Genomic DNA, 22,472 nt, shown 5'->3' with positions numbered 1-22,472 from the left:
AGGGAAACTAACTCCTGAAAAACAGACAATAGCGAAAATATAAAAGAGTGTTCGATGTGTTTCGACTATCCTTGCCTACATAAACAACTGAGGATACCCGGGCACCTACTACTCACACGTAAACACACGCGTCAACAAACCTCTACGTATGTATGTATAAAAACACGCTTACGTAACACGTGTGCGCAAACGCAGAGAGAAAGAGAGAGAGAGAGAGAGAGAGAGAGAGAGAGAGAGAGAAAGAGAGAGAGAAAACAGAAAGGCCGGAGGCGAACCGCGTTTTACATTTTTATTCGACGCCTTCTTTTTTCCCGGCAGCATGCCCACCCCCACGTCTCGTTGCCCGAGAGCCGGTGAACGAACGAGCGCACAATCAACCCCTACCTACCCTCTCCCCGTCCACCTCCCACCCTTAACACCGGAGAGACGGTATTTCACATTCAAAACGTCCCCCGTTCCGTTTTCCAAGCCACCCCGTGCTCACTACCGACTCTCTTGTTCTTTCCCTCTCGTTCTCTCTTTTACTCTTTTTCTATCTTTTTCTTTTTCTCTTTCTCTCCCTCTCTCTTTCTCTATTTTTCTCCCTCTTTCTCTCATACGGTCGAGAGCATCCTGGCGTATCTCTGCAAGGAATATAAAACATGGATCGTGCGTGAGAGCGCATACGAGTACCCCACCCACCCAGGCCCATACACATACATTTACAGAAAAGAACTCGGCTTTAATTTAAAAAATAATTAAACCGCAAAATTAAACGCGCTCGATCTCCTCTCGTTCTTTCCTTCTTCTTCTTCAAAGTCTTTGTGGCACTCCCACGCGTAGTAGATATATATATATATTCGACACTCGTTCGTTTTCCATCGGAAAAGAGAGAAGATCCTATGTGTATGTGTGTGTGCGTGCGCGCGCGAATGTGTACATATATGTAGGTGTAGGCAGAAGCATGGAGATACCTTACGTACGTGACTTCGCACGTGGGTAGGGGTAATTGAAAGTACAAAGAGAATAGACACGGATAACCGATGTCTCCATTAAGCGTTTGCCGATTGCAGCTTGCACGCTCGACTACGCTCCCTCCTTTCTATCTATCGTTCTCTTTTTCTTTCTCTATCTCTCTCCTCGACCAACGAAAAAGAAGAAGAAGAATAAAAAAAAAAAAAGGAACGTACCCACAGAGAAGAGCGAGTAACGAGAAAGAGAAGGGGTGATTTCTAATCTGATCGCTCGACTACCAACCGGAAGGGTGGTGGTTTAACCGGTGATGAACGTATTCACGTTCTGGACAGTCCAAAGAATACGATTACTCGATCTACATCTTTTAATTTGATTCTTGAATCGGTCTATAGAAAATATTCGAAGATGATGCACATAAAATATCGTAGATATCATTTAAACAAATAGGATCACATAAAAGCTCTGATGGATGGGCAACATAATATAAGTCAAAGTTTCGTCGTAACTGCGTTAATATTAAGTGCTTCTTTGCGATAATAATAATTCTGACTTATATTATTTTGTCCGCCCATCGGATAAACGATCAACGAAACGACACGACTTGGAATAAGTTAGCGGTGATGGAAAAATTCAACACGATCTCTGATATCTTTCTTTAAAATAAGAAAAAGAGGAAGAAGAAGAAGAAGAAGAAAGAAAGGAAGGAACGGTAGCGCCATTAACGATTTTTTCAAAAGAAGGGAAAAGTACTTTGGTAGGATCACGATTTTCCCTAGGGATTTCTTGTAAGAAATCCAGACACCTTTGGGCTCGAATCATGCTTGAGATAGGTCTAAGCATTGTCTCGGTTATTGTCGGATGAACATTAGAGAAAAAAGGACGAAAATAAGGCCAAAGCGGGCAGAGCTTTACGTTCCTAAAACTGAAGGATTTTAAGGACACCGTTATGTCCTTTCTTTTCCATCTTCCTCGCGAACCCTCCTCTTTTCGCGGACCTTTGCAATTCTCCTTGTCGAAGGACAATCGGACATAGAGTTCCCTGCTGAGAAGGACCTCTCGTAATCCTCCTGAACAAAAAGAGTTGACACCGATATAATGACAGTGAATAATACGAGAACATGGTTGCTAAACCACAAAGATTTACACTAAGTACCTTAAATATTCAACGTCTTATTTCAAAACCTCTATATGTCTTTTTCCTATTCCATTGATACACCATAAATAAAAAATTTTATTCATTCTTCGTGTTGAAATATTAATAAAATTTATATCTATATGATAATAATATGATTGGCATAAATATACATATAATCGCAGATAAATTTCCTGATATCATTCTATTACAAGATATTTACAATTAGATAGGAACTTATTCGTTCGCAGCATTGAATTTCGAATTCATCAATTTAATCGGCACATTTTAGATATGTAAAATATGGAAGAGTGGCCGACGATAAAATTCAGGTGTCTCTTTGATCTTGTTCGGTGCACCTGCGAGGAAGGTATCACTCCTGTTATACTATATGCATTCACCTATCTTCGATTCCCTTCCTTGGTATAACCACCTGCGATAGACGGCATCCGACGTTATTACGTGCAACAGCGATAATTTTTGATCTCATGAATTTATAAAAAGTTATTTGTGTTGCGACACATGCTACTATGCTTATATAATATGTACATATTCGCAATGAAGAGATAATCCTAACGACTTATTGACGATTCGCGTGATATTGCCATATATATATATATATATATATATATATATATATTATATATATAAATTAAAAAAAAAAAGTTATATATTTAGTAGTTATTACTCGTTTTATGACTAGCATGATAACCTATAAGCGTGTAATAAAATTGATATTGCGCTAATGGATATCTAAGAAAAAAGAAATCAGGATTTAAAAAGAGAACGAGATGCGTCTCTTAGTCCGTTGCATCTTCCAAATATGTGCCGGAGGATTAAGAAGAAAGAAAGAAAAAAGAAAATAAAAAGAAAGAAATAAAAAGAAAAAGAAGAAGGAGAAAAAGGTAGACGATGTAGAAAGAAAGAGAAAATCCATGTGTGTACCCGTCGAGGGTGCATCTCGCTACGAATCTGCTGCTTTACGGGCCGGTGCATCGTTCACGTCTATATAATTATTCTCGATGCAGGATACACATATCTTTATAAGGAAGGGTTCACGTGTACCTCGTAGTATCCGCTACGGTATCTTTATGGCTTATTGCAGCGCTTTAGGCATTTTCGTGATGAAGAGAACGACGAGAAAGGGAGAAAGAGAGAGAAGTCAAGTTTACCGGCTTCGATACCGTCACTGAGCTTGAATCCTTTTTTATCACGCGTCATCTCTATGTATTGCACTTAACCCCACGATTTTGTATAACCTAACAAGAAGAAACCTAAGAAATTGCGAAGAAATTCTACGGTTATTCGTTAGTTCTCATCCCCAATCACGTTCTAAAGCCTCTTTAGAGTAGCGGAAATACTTGAGATCCAACTTCTAATTTCCCAAGGCGGATATTTCTCATTTTCTCATCCCCATCTAATCGGAAAGATCGAGCGATCGTAATCGACGCCGAGTTTAGCGTTGAATGGGATCAAAAAGAAGGAAGCAAAAGAAGAAGGAAAAGAAAAAAAAAGAGAATAAGAAAAACGAAGAACGTTTCTCTCTCTCTCTCTCCCTCTCTCTCTCTCTCTCTCTCTCTCTCTCTCTATCCCTTTCTTTCTCTTACACATGTAAATTCCCGCATATTTCCATCTCCGAGTGTCTCAGCTTCACCTTACTGCTTACGACGAAACGCATGGGTTTTAGGAGTGAGGTGGGATGTGTATACTGGTCTGACCGACCAACAATGCCCTCATTCATACCGCGTACACACGAACGCATTATTGAATTCATCTTCAAGAGAGAGAGAGAGAGAGAGGGAGAGAGAGAGAGAGAGAGAGAAGGGGATGCTGAATGCTATCTATATTATCCGAGAAAGGGTTTAGCCGCTCACGCTGTTTGGCGTAGATCGAGATTATCTTCCGCAGTATCTGAAGCCGGCGCGCCACGACGCCGACGTCGTCGTGCTGGCGCTGAGGCCGCCAGCCAGCCAGCCAGCCAGCCAGCCAGCCAGCATCACCACCACCTCCATCGCCGAAAAGCGAAGTGCTTGCCCGGAGCAAAGAGGGCCAAGAGAGATCACCGCGAGATACGTTTGTGAACGTGCATGTCTGCCCTCCAAATCTAATGTGACGTCTGTGTCACGTACCACCTCCTTTTGCTTCTCTATATATTCTACACACTCGGGTCTCTCCCCTTACCCGTACTTCACCTCGTTCTGTTTCTCTCTCTTTAGAACTGACTGAATCTTCATGGTGAATTCTCCATGCATTTTTGGATTCATTCGTTTCGTCGTTATATATTACATTTTATTTTCGTTTAGAATTTAATAAAAAATCTTCCTCTTTCTCTTAATAATAATAATGAAGTAGAATAATTAGAATGAGCGTCGACTCGCAGGTCGAAGCTTTGGAACTTGGTGAGGTTAGTCAGGTGCTAAGTGGACTAAATCTTCGTCCCTTCCGGTTATCCAAATCCGCTCTACTTTTGAATAATGAGCACGGTCAATGGGATTTAGAACGATTAAAGAAACTAATCGTTGTATTTTCGAAGCTCATACATATTATCTTGAATATTTTCCAATTGGTAAGTCATGGAATTTTTTTAAATGCTCTGCTGTCTTTAACATCGGCAATGATAGTTGACCGATAGATGGATCGAATATGAATAAAAATATAATCTTCGATTTTATTGCTTGGAAAAATAAAAATTCGATTATTTATATCGACGTTACAATTTATAAAGACCAAAGTACTCTTATCTACTATCTGCTCGAACGAAATAAATTCTGAACCTTCTTTTTTCTTTTTTATTTTTTTATTTTTTTTTTATTCTTTTTTTTTTCGAAAACGCAACGCGCGCCACGGTACGAGCGAATATACTGATTTATTGCAGTTGGCAAATCGAAAAATCGATTCTCAACGCGAAGACGGTCTCGTTACGATCCACGTTCGATTCGAATATCGCGTATTAAACGATCGAGTTATTCTCGAGTTATCCTGAACCCTTTTCCAGCCTCCTCCCTCCCATACCGTTTTATCCGGATTTCTTAGGATCGCCTCGTTATGCACGCGTCGTCGAGCTCGTTCGCGACATAGAGAAAGAGGCAAGAAAGCGAGTTTCTCGGAACGGCTTGTTCCCGACGAGTGGAGCCCTTTATCGCGAGTGCTGGCACATATGTTGCGACGTACGTAGACGTTTCCCGTGATCTCCTTCGAAAGAAATCCAATTACGAGACACGAAGAGAGAATCGACATTCTCGTATCGAGTTTATATGACGATCGAAAAATAAAAAATAGAATAGGTATATTCATAGGATTTCGACGACACAATGGAGCACAAATCGTTCTAACCAATGGGAATATCAATAACAATAACAGCAACTACAACAAAAAGAAGAGAGATAGAGGGAGAGAGAGAGAGAGAGAGAGAGAGAGAGAGAGAGAGAGAGAGAGAGAGAGAGAGAGAAAATCAAAAGAGGGACAAATCGGCAAATTTTCTATGTTGTATCGTACCCTCTTAATGAGGATGTCTCAGGGATAGAAGGAAGAACCGTTGGCCAATCTCGACATCTAAATTCACCATGGAATGATATTTGACCGCAGGATTTCTTGCTCGAGTAGGAGAGGGACGTGTTTCTCGATGCAGGAACACGCGTTTGCTCGCAAACACATCGCTGAGAGGAGACGAGGCTTCTCCTATAAATGGAGTACGTGTACACGTATGTACGTAGAGGGGTGAGCAAGAGGGAGAGGAGCGAAAGCGAGGTAGAGAGAGAGAGAGAGAGAGAGAGAGAGAGAGAGAGAGAGAGAGAGAGAGAAAGAGAGAGAGGGAGAGAGAGAGAGAGAGAGAAGGAAAAGAAGAGATGTTAAAGGAGGGATGCAGATGAGATCGTATCGGACGGAGTAATCGTCAGATCTCAGGAGGCAGGACAATACCGGGTGTTCTCTACTGTTCGGGAACACTCAAACATCGTACGACAATAGGATAGAAAGAACGACAGCTGCCCAACGCTCGATTCTCGCGTATGCGACGACTCTCTTTTGCGATTCACAAATTTTCGAGAGGAACGAACCGACGAAACTTCTAATGGTACATTGGAATTTTCCTGTTTATTGCTTTCCCTTTTTACTTATCTTTGTATAAGAACTATAATATATCTAATATCGTTCGCGTAAAAGTTTTCACGTTGAAATTAACATTAATTCCATTCCAACCGAGATTAATTTTTGTAATTACAAAATACACACGGTTCGAGAAATAACTATTCGCACGTCGTTTATATATCCAAGAAGGAGAAACGTTAACGAGCCTCCTTCTACCGACACAATTTCTTCTAACGATCTACGACGTATCGAATGAGGAGGAAGAAATAAAGAAAGGGAGAAAGAGGAGGAGCACGTTGAAGCGTGATCGAGAGGAGGAATTCCCATTCCTCCGTCTCCTCTTCCTCCTTCTTCTCTTTCTCCTCCTCCTGCTCCTCCTCCTCCTCTTCGAAAGTGCGATATCGTCTCGCAGAATCTATCCGAACGCGGCAATCGTGGTCGACAATGGACCTTACGGATCGTGTATTTCCCTCTAGAATGCCATCCAGAGTGCCATATCCTGTAGTACCATCCAGAATCGCCAGCAGCATGATACACGCCTGACGACGAGCTTTGACAAGAGAGTGACCGACTACCAACAACAACACAACGACAATAACGACAACACGACAATAATCGCAAAACAGGCTCGCGTCTATGCATTTTTCCGCGTTTACACGCACGATCCTTATCTATTTTTCTCTCGCACACTCTCACGTTTCTTTTCGCGACAATGGCGAAGCCACAATACCAACCAAATTACGGGCCTCACAGTCAAAATATGTTCCCTATGGTCTCTCCCTATCCCTCTATCTCTCTCCCTCTCTCTCGTAATCGTGATCGACCATCTACGAACATCGTGCATCGAATGACCGCAAAACTGCAGCTGTATTTTCGGTTATCGCCGATCACCGATCTGCGGATTTTCGGTTTTTACGAGTGGATCCACCAATGCTAACGCCTTCTTCTTCGAGCGTGAGTTTCATCCTTGCTTCTCTTTCTCTCGCTTTTTTCCTTTTTTTCTCTCTTCTTTAATCCTCTTGGTCCAATCGCCATTCCTATGAGTCCTACCTTCTTCTCTGGTTTTCGTTTTGCTTTGGAAAATGAATGAATAAATCTTCTCTCTCTCTCTCTCTCTCTCTCTCTCTCTCTCTCTCTCTCTCTCTCTCTCTATTTCTATCTCTCCATCTTTCTCTTATTTAGATGATTTTTTTAAAAGGATATTCCTCTGGACATTGACCGTCCTTTTTGCATAGCTTTTCCAGGAAGTAATTTGAGTATTATTATTTAGTTGAGAGTCTGAGATAGATTTGAGCCCTTAGAGAGAGACTGGTAGCACGACGGTAGGAGGTCCTCGAATGTCCTGTGGTGCTTTGGGGACTGCTAACCAATATCAATCTCGCCACCTGGCTCACTCCTCTAACTTCCGTTGATCACGATCGAGAAATATCGAACTTTCGAGAACAGATAAATGTATGTATGCGAGAGAGGAAAGTTGAACAAAACGATGTGAACAAAACTTTCGATCAATTTCTAGTAAAAAAAAAAAGAAAAAAGAGAAAAAATAAATAGTTAAAAACCCGAGAGAGAATACGTGAGAACGTAAGTTTCTCAGAGATCCAAAGCATCGTGATTTCCTGGTCAAGATGATCGACCACCTTCACCGTACAGGTCAAGCGAAGTTAGTTAAGTCATTCGTTAGGATCGTCACAACGCTCTCCGGCGTCGTCATCGAATATCATTGTCAGTGATAAATGAGCTGCACGATCGCGAGACCAAACCCTTGTCACGTTGGTCTCCTTTTTGAAAATGGAAGCACGAAAGGCTCGTTCGATTTTAGGATTGGAATGCTTTAATAGCTTGCCTCTGTTGAACCTCATTCATAAAATTATAGGAACAAAAAATCTGTTCTAAAGAAAACAGATAGAATTATAGAATAATCGACCTTTTAAAAATGATGTCGAGTATAATGACAAATTATGTGCGATCTGTTAGAAATAAATGATCTAATGAACGAGAGGGGAAAAAAAATGAGATAGCTGAAATTTTCTAGAAGATACATTTTGGAAGCCCCGTTGAGTCGAATGGAAAAAGTCGCATACGTTTCTTAAAGAGTTTTCTCTACTCGAGCAGGAAATGGGTGCGGCCTAGTGTGCGGCACGGTAGCCGCAAATGAGTCGAAGAAGTCGAAATCGATGGGGTTTGTCGATGGATCCGATTTAAGTCGCAGACTCTTCCGTGAGCTAAGTATGGGTGTTCCCCAGGGGATAACAGAATGTCTTCTGATTGCTCTCTTGTCCACGAGATTACTTCGGCTACGACATGTATTCTGGATTTTCAGATAAATTAGCATTTTTAATATCACCTTCGACACGGTAGCTTTACTTTCCTATCTGATTTAAATGTTATTACGATTATGGAAATGATATAATATGAAGAAATGTTATGAATGGAGAGTGCTGAAGTATTTGCAAGTTGAACAAAAAAACAAATAAAATAAAAAGGAAGAATAGGACGAGGAATTGTGAATGAAAAGAAAAAGAAAAAAAGAAAAAAAGAATAAAAAGAAAAACAAGGCAAATTAAACGAAGCGTATAATATAGAAATGTAAGTTTAAAAATGATGTATGGGAAATAGTCGGAGAAGCTTCTCTCCTGTACGTATATCGTAGTATAAAGAAGAGAAGGAGGGGAAGACTGAGGAAAGAGAGGAGAGGGAATGGGAGAAGGAGAGAGCCGGTTTCCAGCGACAGGGCAAGAGATCGCAGCTAGTGCGGAGAGACCCATCGCTCGTCGCTCTTTACTCGTCGCTCGTCGCTCCTCGTCTATGCAGATACGCCCAACAGATACGTTTCAGCTCCCGGTCTAGTCCCCACAGATAGAGCCGATATTATTCACCTAACCTCCTCACTAATTCCATTCATTCGCTCTAGCTCTCCTTTTCTGGCACGAGAAAGAGAGAGAGAGAGAGAGAGAGAGAGAGAGAGAGAGAGAGAGAAATGCGAACGAAGAGGTCTAGGAGAGGAGGACGAGAGTGGGTTCCAGGCTTTGCCTCTTGGCATTCCATTCGTGAAAACGCATCACCACTACTACTCTTACAATTGACATTGACGTGATTCTACCATTTCATATTTTCCTCTCTTTACCATTACTACGAGTATTATTATTACTACTGTTACTATCAGTAATTACGACGAAACTAGTTCTTTCTAATTTAATATACCCGATAAAAAATTCAAAATTTTCGATCACTGACGATCATTTTTACAATATATTAACGTGTTATATATAATGTTTATATCATTATGTAGGAAATATTCTATATGTATGTATGTATTTAAAAATGTCTAAACAATTTTGAACATATGTTGCGATATAATAAGATTCATTGATCTTCATGTCAGCATGATCTTTTCGAGAAAAATAGAGATAGAATGAATAGGGAAGAGAGACAATGAATGGAGTAGACAAAGAACATACGTTCTGACAACTTGTCCAAATCTCAAAGATCGACCTGCAGTTTAGGTAACAAGTGCGAGAGAGATACGAAGAGAGACTGGCAGATGCGCAATGCGAATTACATGCGGGATCGTCAAGACAGGATCACCAGGACAGGATCGCCACGGGGGTTTCCACATTATGTCCTGGCCACGTAACGCTCGTTAAGGGCTTTCTTAATGGCCAGAGACCACCCCCGTATTGCGCGTCTATAGTTTACCGGGGATATTAACTCGAACGAGCAACTTGCTCCCATAGTCTGCTTCCTAATCCGTATTGTCTAACCTCGATAGCCGATACGCGACCGTATTTAACGATCTAATTAGAGCAGGATGCTTTCGATTGGACACAGTTTACAACAGTATTGAAACGAACGATATATTTGAAATAATAAAAATGTTCAATACGTTTCTCTAAGAAATTATTTCTTAATATTATCTAGTCTCCATATATCTATCCAATGTATGATGTAAATAATATAATGATTAGGTGCAATTAGGAGGAAAACATTTTAGAAACGTATTGAAGTATGCATTCATTAGCTCGATAGTACTTGCGTTACATGATTTAGATTTAGATGGATCGCAAGTAATACCCAATGTCCAGATCTCACCACTTGGAAGTTGCTGCATGTGGAGATCCACGGACTAAGATAACATACTAATTAGTCGCGTTTAATGAACCTTCCTTCGGCCTGATCTTAGTCGATCGAAGGTGCATCAATCGCGACTTTGCCCTGACCTACCCGTAGAAAAAGCCTGAATTCTTTATTAAATATCTATAAAATATCTTTTAAAAATTTAACACAACTCTATCGATATAATTAATTGATTTAATATTTACATATCATTTGGACATCCCGGGCATGTACAAAGTATATGTATTTTATAACAACAATTTGTTCAAATTTTTTATTAGCCTGTCAATGCCTATTGTTGCTCACTATAAAATACCTGAAAAATTAAAAAATTACATTCACTATAAAAAAAAAAAAAAACAATTATATTTAATGTATTTATGTCTTCGAAAATGCATATAAAATGTAAAACAGCAGCCATTTCAGGCGCTCAAATAATATTTAAAATAAGCGAAAATCGGCAAAAACTGATGTTGACCAATCCAACGATGATTACCTGCAACAAAAAGATAATATATTAGTCATAGAATGAATGCGTTAAAATATGCAATATATAACACGTCCATTTAATGTGCAGATACATAGATGCACTTTCCAATATAATTCTGTGTTTATTTTTATCAAATCCCTATTTCAATAAAATAGAAAAAAATAAGATAAGAAATCGAAAAAAAATTTCAAATGCTATAGTACTAAAAAAAAAAAAAAAAGAAAAATAAAATACATTTTAATTACTATGAATTACTACTTTTTATAACCCGTTCGTGTAATCTACAGACAAAAATTACATTCGATCAAAATTAAAAATTGTAAAGGCAAAAGATTAATCACTGTAATATCGACGATCGTTTAACTAAAGTTTCAAAATTTAATAAAAATACTTGTGCATCTTATGGACGATTCAGGAAGGAACTTTTGAAGGAGATGGAATGATCCATCATTTTCATTTGCAATAACTATTACTACTGACGAGCAAAATAATAATACAATTAAATATAAAATAATACAAGCACGAGAAATTTCTTTCAAAGATTACATGTTGTGAACTTTTGAAAAAAATAACTCGTAATCGATAGTTGCCCTCTTGAGCCACAGTTTGTGGGGGCCTCTTCGGCATATAGCCTCTTCTTTGCTTCGGGCCCTAACCACTGCTGTAGGGCATTCCCTAAGTGCATCGCGTACAATTATTAATAAAAATAAAAAAATAAAAATAAAAGCACTTATATATTTTCATAAACTATCCTAGCCTGTGGACGATCAATGGATCGAAATAATCCACCAATCGTGCACATCTACACAGACACATTTACTCGAATGCCCCAGCAGATATTTTAAATCTAATCGATGAACCTATTACCAACACTTTGCATTTATAGGTTTAATAAATATCGAACAAAATTATAAAATCTGTAATACATCTTATGATCTTTTATTTGATCACACTTTAACTTAATATATTTACTATAATTTTACTCTACTATATATGTATAACAAATTATAATATAGAAATCACGAAAGTGCAAAGTGTTATTAATACTTAATACTAAGTATCAAACACGTTCAAAAATCTTTGGTAATTCGAAAGAAATGAATTTTTAAACAAACCCAAAGATTTTTAAACTGTCTGCTATTGACGTATCTCGCAATACAGAGCGTCAGCAAAATATCGAAAAAAAGAGGAAGAAAATGGATATCCTGAATAATTTTAAAATTTGCTGAAACTTTGCATAATATCCGGAGACGAAACTTATCGCTTCTGAGTGGAAATTATATTTTTCGTCTTACCCGGTCCTACCTACTTAAAATTAAACTCACATTCAGACAGAAAAAGGTATGCTACCTGCCTGCCTATAACCTATATTTAAAAAATATAGCAAAACATTCGTTCCAACACAGACACTCCACGATTCTCTCACATACCGCCAGGGTGCAAAAGCCTACACTAGAGAGTATGCCCCGGGGCACCTCCGACACCCTAGCTCAACCACGTTTTTCTAAGCTTATATACTAAAGGTGGGTACGTACCAATAGCTGTAATCGACCGTCAAGGCTAATGATTATTGCGTAAATTACTAAAGCAAAAAAATACTAGTACGTACCAGTATATTATACATACTGGTAATATACGAGTATTTCCACATAATATATGATAACACTACTATGCAAAACGATATTAATAATAATACATTAGTATATTATTACGTGTATTTATTTAAATGTTATCGCGAAACGATGCACAATTCACCACCTAACACGAGCATACAGGTGTAAGGTACATCGTGCGCAATCATTAACGCAATGACAGTCGCCAATAAGGGAAGAACTTAAAACTAAACCCATATTAACTGTTTCCCATCCATACGAGTAACACCTGGGTACACGCATAAATGAGAACGCAAAAAATATGAGGAGGAGAAACGGGAATTAGTACATTAGAAGCTGAAAATCCTAATCTAAAAATAGATTAACTTATTCTAGGGCCTACGGGCTATGATGACTCAACAAGTCTCTTTGTTTTTTTTTACTAGCAATGACACTACTCGACTTTTTTTTTATCCACAAAATTGAATGAATATTTAATTAATTTTTTGTATAATCAATAAATCAAGTCATACCTCGGACGACTCCATTAAACGAGTGGCTATTCTAATTAAAAAACAAGATCATGATCTGCCACTTGCTTTCCGGAATCTATCCGTCGCGTTTGTCTTCTTGCTCATATTTGTTGGTACAATCGATATCAATACATCAAAGTGAAACGCGATTATATAGATTAAGTGCGAAGCAATGCATGTAATGTAAATCACATTGCATGTTATTTTGATCGAAATCGGGTAAATGAATGCCCGATTTCACCATTAATGTCGCGAGCAAATACGAATAAAAAAAAAAGTGCTTTTTAATTGTACTATTAATCAATGAACTCGAACCGGTGAAACAAGAAGACCCTATCCTGAGCTAATAAAAACAAGCATGCACAATAAACAAACGATGAAAAATATACACAAAGAATAGTATACTACTCGTGAGTAATTCCAAAAAAGAAATTACTCGCGTGCTCGTCAATAATTTATATAAATTATTACAACCAGTAACTCGTGCCGATTCGGACCTTTCATCCTCGACATGATTGAGTACTGGAGGTACTTAAAATTTTTTCACTCACTACTTAAGAAGTTCTGCGATGGCTCCAAAACACTCGTTTGCTATATAGGTCGAACTTGAGAATGGATGATTCCATGAATATCGAGGAAGTATCACAATGATGATCTGAAAATGAATTCGGAAAAAATGTTTATTAAATTTATTGTAATGAAAAAAAAAAAATTTTTTTTGAATTTTTATCAATAAAATATATAACTTTACTCACCAATATATTTTCATAAAAGAAGCGTAATTGTTCATTCGTCTTTCTATGATGCACTGACTCTAATACGCGAACAATTTTTATAACTTATTTTAAAATAAAAAATATTACTTTGAACGAACAAATTCTAACACTATGACTGCTTTGCTCGCAGTCGACATATAATCGCGAAACGCGAACGAATTTAAATTGACGAACGAACGATGCTTCTAATTCGCGATTTTGATTACATTTAAACGATACAACACTACATTCATTGTCACGCGCACCATTGCAATTATGATCTGAAAAAAGAAAAGAAAAGAAAAACAAAGTTATTATAGTATAATCTTTATGATAAAAAAACTTTTGGGATTATTAAGGAAATATTTAAAAAAAAAACATTTACTTACCAAAATATTTCTTTATCCATTGCACGATGAGCATCCTGCCTCAAAACGATGACGAACGATTCTTCCTTTATTTGAGATAAGAAAAAGTACGAAATTATTAGTATCATTGTTATAATAAAAAATAATTGCGACTATTGAAGAGACGTTTAAGAAGAAATTTAATTGTTAGAGTATTTATAATATCAAAATATTCAATTTAAACGAAATTAATTGATACTTTGGTACATTTGTACTAGCTGAAAGACTGTAGAAGAATAAAGGTCTCTTTCTTGGCCTTGAGAGAGAGTTCGAATGGTCGAATATTTTTTGTTTTGTTCTCGGTCGGAGAATTTCCTGGAAATCTACAGCCGAATACGTATTTACATGTAGACGAATGGTACATATCTCTCTCTCTCTCTCTCTCTCTCTCTCTCTCTCTCTCTCTCTCTCTCTCTGTCTGTCTCTATTAAGCCTCGCACTATGTTATTAAAAAGAGATAAACTTACCTGTATGTATATGAAGAAAAAGTACATATATAAAAACTGCGTATTCGATGCGTATATACTAGCTCGTAGAATTCTTGGAAACCTGGAAAATATAAGACCGTTTAATGTAAGATTTGTTTGTTAAATATGTGTATATATGTGTCAAGAATATCCATATATATATATATGTGTGTGTGTGTGTGTGTACATGATCGTATATGAAAATCAATTTTAATACAACATATCGATCAATCACAACTATAAACGCAATATTATTAACCAGATCATCGTTAAAAAGCAATAGAAGTATCGATATCGTGGTAATAAAGTAGAAAAATTGAAATAAAAAGTATGACGCAATAGCTTTCCGGGGTTTCTTCGGAGATCGATTTTATTTTCGCGAATATCTTTTAAACGCGACGATGGCCCGACTTACGATCGCGGCCTCTGAAAAATTGCATACTCAGCTATCGATTGATATATTGGAAGAGGATGTATGTTAGAAAAAATCTACTAATTACCTGTAATTATGCGGAGCGACGAAGTACCGTGTACACTTGTTACTGTGTCCAAGATGGCGACGAGACCACCAACAAGGAACCAAAGTGAACCCCGTATCTCTCGTGTACATAGTGTCATTGCGGATACACAGTTAATCAATTCAAATATTAATTTTGTACAATCAAAAATGATAAAAACATATAATATTAATACGTAGAAGCATGAAAAGCATGACAAATGTAATTAATTTGAATTTTAAATATAGACAAAAATTTTTCTAATGGAATAATAAGTTTTCTAAAGATATAGAAACATTAAAATAGACATACGTATGTATCGCGCGTAAATATTACGCACGAAATAATGAATAATTAATAAATCAAATAATTCGAAGAATTTATCTCTACAATGGATACGTCTTTTTTTGTAAGTATCCGAGAAAAATAATATTTTATCAAATTTTAATCTACAAATATCGAATAATATTTCATTTGTAAAAGTAATGTAACATGATTCGGTAATAAGCTGATATGATCGGAAATGTTTTGACATTCGAGAGGAAGGTATATATCTATACATAGTTAATGTAGTGGTCAATAATAAAACGACTAGGAAAACTTTGACATATATTTTCGGGCACTACTAACCTATATAAATTCTAAGAACTGAACTGGCATACTAACCTATATAATTTCTTGGAAAATACCTGCCGAAATAAATGACGAAAAAAACTCGCTCGCCTTTTTACATACAGACAGTGCACACAAGTACATTGAATGTGTGAGAGCTCAGTGACGACGAATTCGTAAAAATAGTATATATATATATATATATATAGATTTGTTTTTTTGGGTTAATCTTTTTCTTTTACATACACACACACACACACACACACACATATATATATATATGTATATATATATGTACATAAATTCTCCGAAAAACTTCCGATCGTATTACAGATTTACAGGTAATGGTTTTTTTTTTTTTCTTTCCTTTCGACACAAGAATGACATTTTTTTTTATCGACTCATCTTTTATCATGAATGAAATTCTAACGAGATAATCGAACTGTTACAAAATCGATCTTTTTATTTAAATAATACAATATCACTGTAAAAAAAAAAAAATATAATAAACCAAACAATTAATACGAATTAATAGTACATAAATTCCGTATGAAATTTGATTAGATTAATTTATTTAATTTATTATTTGTTCTATTATCAATTAATTTATTACTAATCAAAAGAAATTTATACGTACCGTACATAGAGATATTTAATTATATCGCGCAAAAAAAAAAAAATATATATATATATATATATAACTTTTTACTGAATGGAAAAAAAAAAAAGAAAAAAAGGTCGCGTATCTTTACACAGGGATATAAAATTCCGGTAGCCGTTTAGATAGATCATCGAACGAAGTATGAAAATGAATTAATTCGATGTAACGATAACCGGTTGATCACGAAGTGCCGTCGAAACAATAGCTCTGTTCTAATGATAGGGGACGATCTTGTAACTGTGCTACGTCATCATCCTCTTCGTTCTCGTTGTCGTCGTCGTCATGATTGTCGTCGTCGTCGTCGTCATCATCATCATCTTCATCATCATCATCATCATCATCATCATCATCATCATCATCATCATCATCATCATCTAGGGCTAGAAGGTGGAGTAAGAAGGTCGTAGGAGCTAATGTATTCAGATTTCGTAGATGGGCGTTTATCGAGTAAAGTGCTGGGCGTCCACTTTTGGCGGCCTCTCTTGAAATTCCTCCTTTTTCGTTGGCACGCTTCTTCCTTCGTTCTTTTCAGCCCTCAATTCCTTCCTTCGAGCTATATCTTCTTACTCACTAACTATAAGATATTACTATCTTTTGCCATTTCATTTTCGATCGTATAAAAACTCTAGGGAATACAGAGCGTATACAAGAAAAAGATATATCTTATTCTTCAAAAATTTCTAGTTATCTAATGTGAGAGAGATACATAGATAGATAAATAGAGAGAGAGAGATAGTTGAAAAGTTTCTTATCTTCTAATCGGTCGACCTAACGAATACTCACTTAAAGGTTCGAAGCAAATCTAAAACATATTCGGTGGTTAAACGAAGCGGAAGGTAAATGTTTAGTCGATTTAACCTCTGCCCAGCCTGCCTAGGAAGCTCTTTCGTGGAACCCCTCGTTTTGTTCGACGTTCTCCTATCATCCATCCTCCCTTTTTTTAAAACGATATCAAAAACCAACCCTTGGCACCATTCAGTTACACCCGATCTCTTCGAAACATTTATTTATATACGTAACTTTTTATTTGTTACGTTAATAAAGTTTATCGTGGAAAAATATATCGGTGGGATATTTTTGCGGACAACACTTTTGATCACGATAAATATAGTCGAAAAAAAAAAAAGAAAGGAAAGAAAAGAAAAGAGAAAGAGAAAACAAAAGATTTCTAAAACTCCTCGTCATATTTCCTCGTGAAAATTTGTTATCGTTTCTTTATCGAGAGAATATTTTCCTGCACGTAGTTGATCCCAAAAGTAGATATTTCTTTCTTTTTCCTACGTCGAAAAAAAGAGAGAGAGAGAGAGAGAGAGAGAGAGAGAGAGAGAGAGAGAGAGAGAGAAAGAAAAAGATAGAATTCGTTTTTCTCCGAGGATATAAATACGGCCCTGAGTAGTTCGACATTCCCCTCGTCCTCTCTACCGCTTGGTAAGAATACTGCTTTGCTGAGATAAGAGTTATCTGTCGGGCTCCGATACGATAGAGCTCCCGGCTATATACTGACTTTTCCAACGTGTGCGTAGGTAGAAGTTTTATGTGTGCGTGTGTTTTCTACCAGCGTATGTATACTTTTTCAACGGTTTCGAAGGGTGTAAGCCATGCACCACCAACGTAAAACCAAGTGTCCGTGTGCGAATCGAGAAGGGGTGCTTTCTCTTCGACGAGGGTGTTATAAGCCATTGTTGGTGATGATGCATCGCCTCGTAAATATTGTATCGAGACGGAAAGTAGCTTCGCGTTAGTCGATAAAACCTTTAACCTCGCGGCGGATTCCGTTGCGATCGGTCTCGCCCAAATATCGATGAGAAAGAACACAAAATCGATATTACTCATACGCACGTATTATCTAATCGATGATCTATCAATTGCCTTTTTTTTTCTTTCTTTCCACATTCACTCAAATCAAAATAAAACTTTCGAAAGATACGACACGATTTTCATTGGATTTATATTCAATTGTAACTCATTGATCTTAATCACATATAAGGTATATAACGTTTGATTGAAACAAAACAAATTAAAAAAGATTAAACATTGTTATCTTATGATAGGAAAAAAAGTGTTTTGATTGGAAGGAAATATTTCTCTGTGCAATACACCGTTCCAGATATTCTTACCTCGTGTTAAATATAAAAATCCGAAGGTTTTTTTTTCCGGTGATTTTGTTCCGGTAATCGAGACGAGTAGCCGACGTAATATTCACCAAAGATGGTATCTCCTGCTCGAGAAGGAAGACTATAATTATATCTTGGATTTTAGAGGCACCGCAAGGGAGCACGTATATATTATTATTAATATATTTAGAGAGAGAGAGAGAGAGAGAGAAAAGAGAGAGCCATCGTCGTCATAGTCGTCTTTAGTCGACGAGAGAGAGAGAGAGAGAGAGAATATAGGTATGTATGTACTCTCATATATACGCGAGTACAGCAGACCTGGAGCGATCCGTTGCACAATCGACGCCCGAGGATGGGGGTGGAGCTCAAAGAATCGAAAGAGTCTTCTTATTTGCATATGGAATCGCGCTGTATAATGTGGAACGGTTCTTTCACCATCTATACACACGTATATACTTTTCTTTCTCTTTCTCTCTTCTTCTCTCTTTTTATCCTTACGCGCATCGTCTTTCTTCTTCTTTTTTTTTTCGTTTCCTTTTCTTTTTGTTTTCCTTTTTGCCCTTTAATTTTCTATGGAAAAAAAAAAAAAAAAAAAAAAAAAAAAAAAAAAAAAAAAAAAAAAAAAATTAAGAAAGGAAAATGAAATTTCTTTTCTGGATTTTAATCAATCCTTTGGCATTACCAGGATAACGAACGACGTCGAAAATAGGAAGAAATCTAAGAAAGGGGAACGAAAGATCGAACGGAGAGTCTCGATCCCAGTTTCTTCTAAGAGATAAGTGTGAGAGAGGAGCGAGGAGTGACAGATTCATTTTCGGTCCCTCCGTCCAGGACTCTCCTCTACTCTTCTCTCCCAATCGAGGAAAAGGACGTTGCCACCAAAGGATCGGCATAAAAAAGTCAGCCAAGGAAAAAAAGAAGAACGTCGTCGTCTTTGCTCTCGTATTGGTTCTCGATTGCTCGGACTTCTCTCTTCCTCTCTCTTTCTCTCTTTCTCTCTCTCTCTCTCTCTCTCTCTCTCTCTCTTTCTCGACGTTTTGACGGCTCTCCAATAGAATTTTAGTCCTTCCTTGAATTTCTCCTATGTCCTTTTCTCATACTTGACGTGACGATCGATTCTCGAAACTTTGATAGCCGAACTTCACGTACAAATAAATATTAAAATTTATATCAATTTTTATTAGATTATATTATATATTTACGTAGCAAAATAATAATGATGATGATGATGATGATGATGATGATGATGATGATTTCCTTTCTAAGAAATCTAAAAAGGCAGAAAAGGGACCCTTTTCGTAGGCAAGAAGAGGGTCCGTTTTTAAGATTCGTACCCTCGATGAGACTGCATACATATCTTCCCTCCAACTCCCCTCCCATCATTCCACAAAACTTTCGTTTTGACGTTTTTTCGACATATTTTGACGCATCATTCTTCTTCGAGGATTTTAAATCCCTGGCGGTACGCCGAGTCTTTCGACCTTTTCCTTTCTATAACCGCAAAAGATGACAGGTTTAGACCAGCCCGTATTCGAGTACAATCGAGTAAATATTACGAGTTATCTCTCTCTCTCTCTCTCACTTTCTATTTTCTTAATCTACTTAGAGAAAATCAAGATTCTTGATCGAATAGTTCCTACGAAAGGAAAATCGAAATTAATGTGTCACGTTAACGTGATAGATAATTCTCTTGTTTATGAAGCCTTTTTATCTCCTGACTATCTCTATCCTTCGAAATATAGATCATTTGCATAAAGAATTCACACACGGGTTGGCCATATCGATGCCACATCGATCGAAACTCCTGGCAGCTACTTAGTCATGGGATTCGAAAAACGTTTGGAAGAACGATAGGAGGAACCATGAGAGAGAGAAAGAGAGAGAGAGAGAGAGAGAGAGAGAGAGAGAGAGAAAAGAAAAGCAAGGAAAAAAACGAATGAGAAGTTAGAAAGAAAAGACAGAGAAAGGAGGGTGGTAAAGGAAAAAAAAAGGAGAGGCGGGTGAGAAGGGAAAGAAGATCGTAGAAAGAAGGATTCGAGATCCAAGTGGCCGCAGAAGCACAATGTTCGTCATGCGGACAATGGAATCGGTGGAGTCTCGATTGGTCGACCGAGAGAAGAGCCGACTATCGATACTAATCGATATACACTCACGAATGCACAGGGCCAGCACGAATACACTCAAATGGAGGAACCCATGACGGTGAGACTCGATTAGTCTTGGCATTGTGGCTCCCGTCAATGTCCATGGACCGATGGAGAGACCAATAGAATAAGAGGGAGAGAGAGAGAGAGAGAGATGCTGAAGTTGAATACGCGTTGTGTGCCAGGCATCACCAGTGAAACAGGGATCGATCTATGTCTGCGTGTGTGTACTCTGAGAAACCTGCACAGAAATGCGCGCGTGTCATTGTTAGCCACCTGAGACCCTAAGTGATTCCTGACACGTTGTCCGTGAAAACGCTCCCGGCAGAAATGGAAGATAGTAGGTAGAATGAAAGAGAAAGAGAGAGAGAGAGAGAGAGAGACACGTCGATGGCTACTACTACTCGTCCATTTTGATTTGGATCGATGGCTATTACCGAGCTTCTCCTTTCTTTCACCGATCAAAGATCTCCGATTATTTTAAAGCTTCTCTAAGCTTAATAAGACCATGACGAGAGAATCCGATCTGATTGGGAAATTTTATTCTTTAAAAGTTGGTCAAGAAATTAGCCAATCAAATTAAAGTCATTTCGACAAAAAATTTACCTAGAATAGATATATATATATATATTTGATTTATCCATTCTTACGAGAAAATACGAGGGTAAAAAATATTTTCTAACAGAGTCAGAAAAGATAATAAAAACAGGGAAACTCATGCGAGCTTACCCAAATCCAACCCCAGAACCTTGGCACCCTTCGCAGGGTTGCAAACGAGCTACCTTTTAGTTGAAGTTGAGGCAACGCGTGGACGTCGAGGGAGATGGTAGTAGTGGCGGTAGATGGTGGACCAAATATAATCGTACGAAAGAAGTAGGTGGAACCAAGGATGAAAGGGACTACGGAAAGTTTGAAACGAACGATTCGAGAGGGGTGGCGGGAGAAAAAGACCGTGACACCATAAGGTTACGCCTGTTTTGTAGACAGATTCGTTACGGCCAATATAATGGCTATTTACCATACTACGTATACTAGATTAACTATTGCCAATGGCCAATAAAATTATTCAAGGTACAACATTATGATACACTCGTCGATTCGTCGAACGGTGTCCGTGAAGAAACGCCTCTTTCAATCTTGCGATATATCCAGTCTATCACGGACTATTTCAATTATCCGTTACGATCAGACATCGGGTGTCTCTCGATCGACCGTCAGCCAGTCGTAACACTTGCGAGGGATAAACGACGACGATCGAGGAGGCGTGTGAACTCTTCCGTAAATTGACCTTATCTTCTCACAATAAAAATCTTTCTAATACGAGAAAGAATCTTTCTTGTCGTTCGTGATCAAACAATGATAACCGAGATTATATCCAAGTTCAGATATTTTTTTTCATTTAATATTTTCTCACAATTAAAAATGTGACAAAATCGCAGCCTCTACGTTTGCTATACAATCTTATTAGAAATAAAAAAACAAAAAAAATATATATATATATATATATATAGATATATATATATATTCATTTATCTCCTTTTAACTAAAGGACATTGGAATCACCAGAAGAAATTTCCACGAAGTTCCGAGAGTCGATCAAAAGGAAAGGTAAACGACACCATGGCGTTGCAAAAAATAGGATGGAGAGGGAAGGGATACATAAGGAATAATAGTGAAGTTTAGGAAGAAAGTTTGAGAAGGAAAAGGCGATGTTCTTAATGTTGGGGGAGGAAGAAGATTCGTAAGGTGCGTATAGCCACGGGGGTGTTAGTCGTGCGTGCGCGGTCCACGAAGATTCTGCTCCGCGGGTTCCCATGGGCAGGTTGGCCCACCCATGGCTTTTTCACGATGCGCCAGGGAGGCAGCGTTCAAGAAATGGCACGCCAGGGGCTGACACGTCGTACGAAGAAACGGA

The 22,472-nt window shown here is 37.7% G+C and overlaps 1 long non-coding RNA gene across 3 annotated transcripts in view; it reads left to right on the top strand.

Moving 5' to 3' along the window:
* The window catches only part of LOC124953697, a 241,591-nt gene that overhangs the window by 186,456 nt on the left and 32,663 nt on the right, over positions 1 to 22,472 (top strand). The gene's annotated exons all lie outside the window — the stretch shown is intronic.

This window comes from Vespa velutina, chromosome 13 (assembly GCF_912470025.1).
Source record: "Vespa velutina chromosome 13, iVesVel2.1, whole genome shotgun sequence".
Classification (NCBI taxonomy): Eukaryota; Metazoa; Arthropoda; class Insecta; order Hymenoptera; family Vespidae; genus Vespa; species Vespa velutina.
Note: the sequence above shows the minus strand (reverse complement) of the source record. Positions and strands in the feature narration are given on the sequence as shown.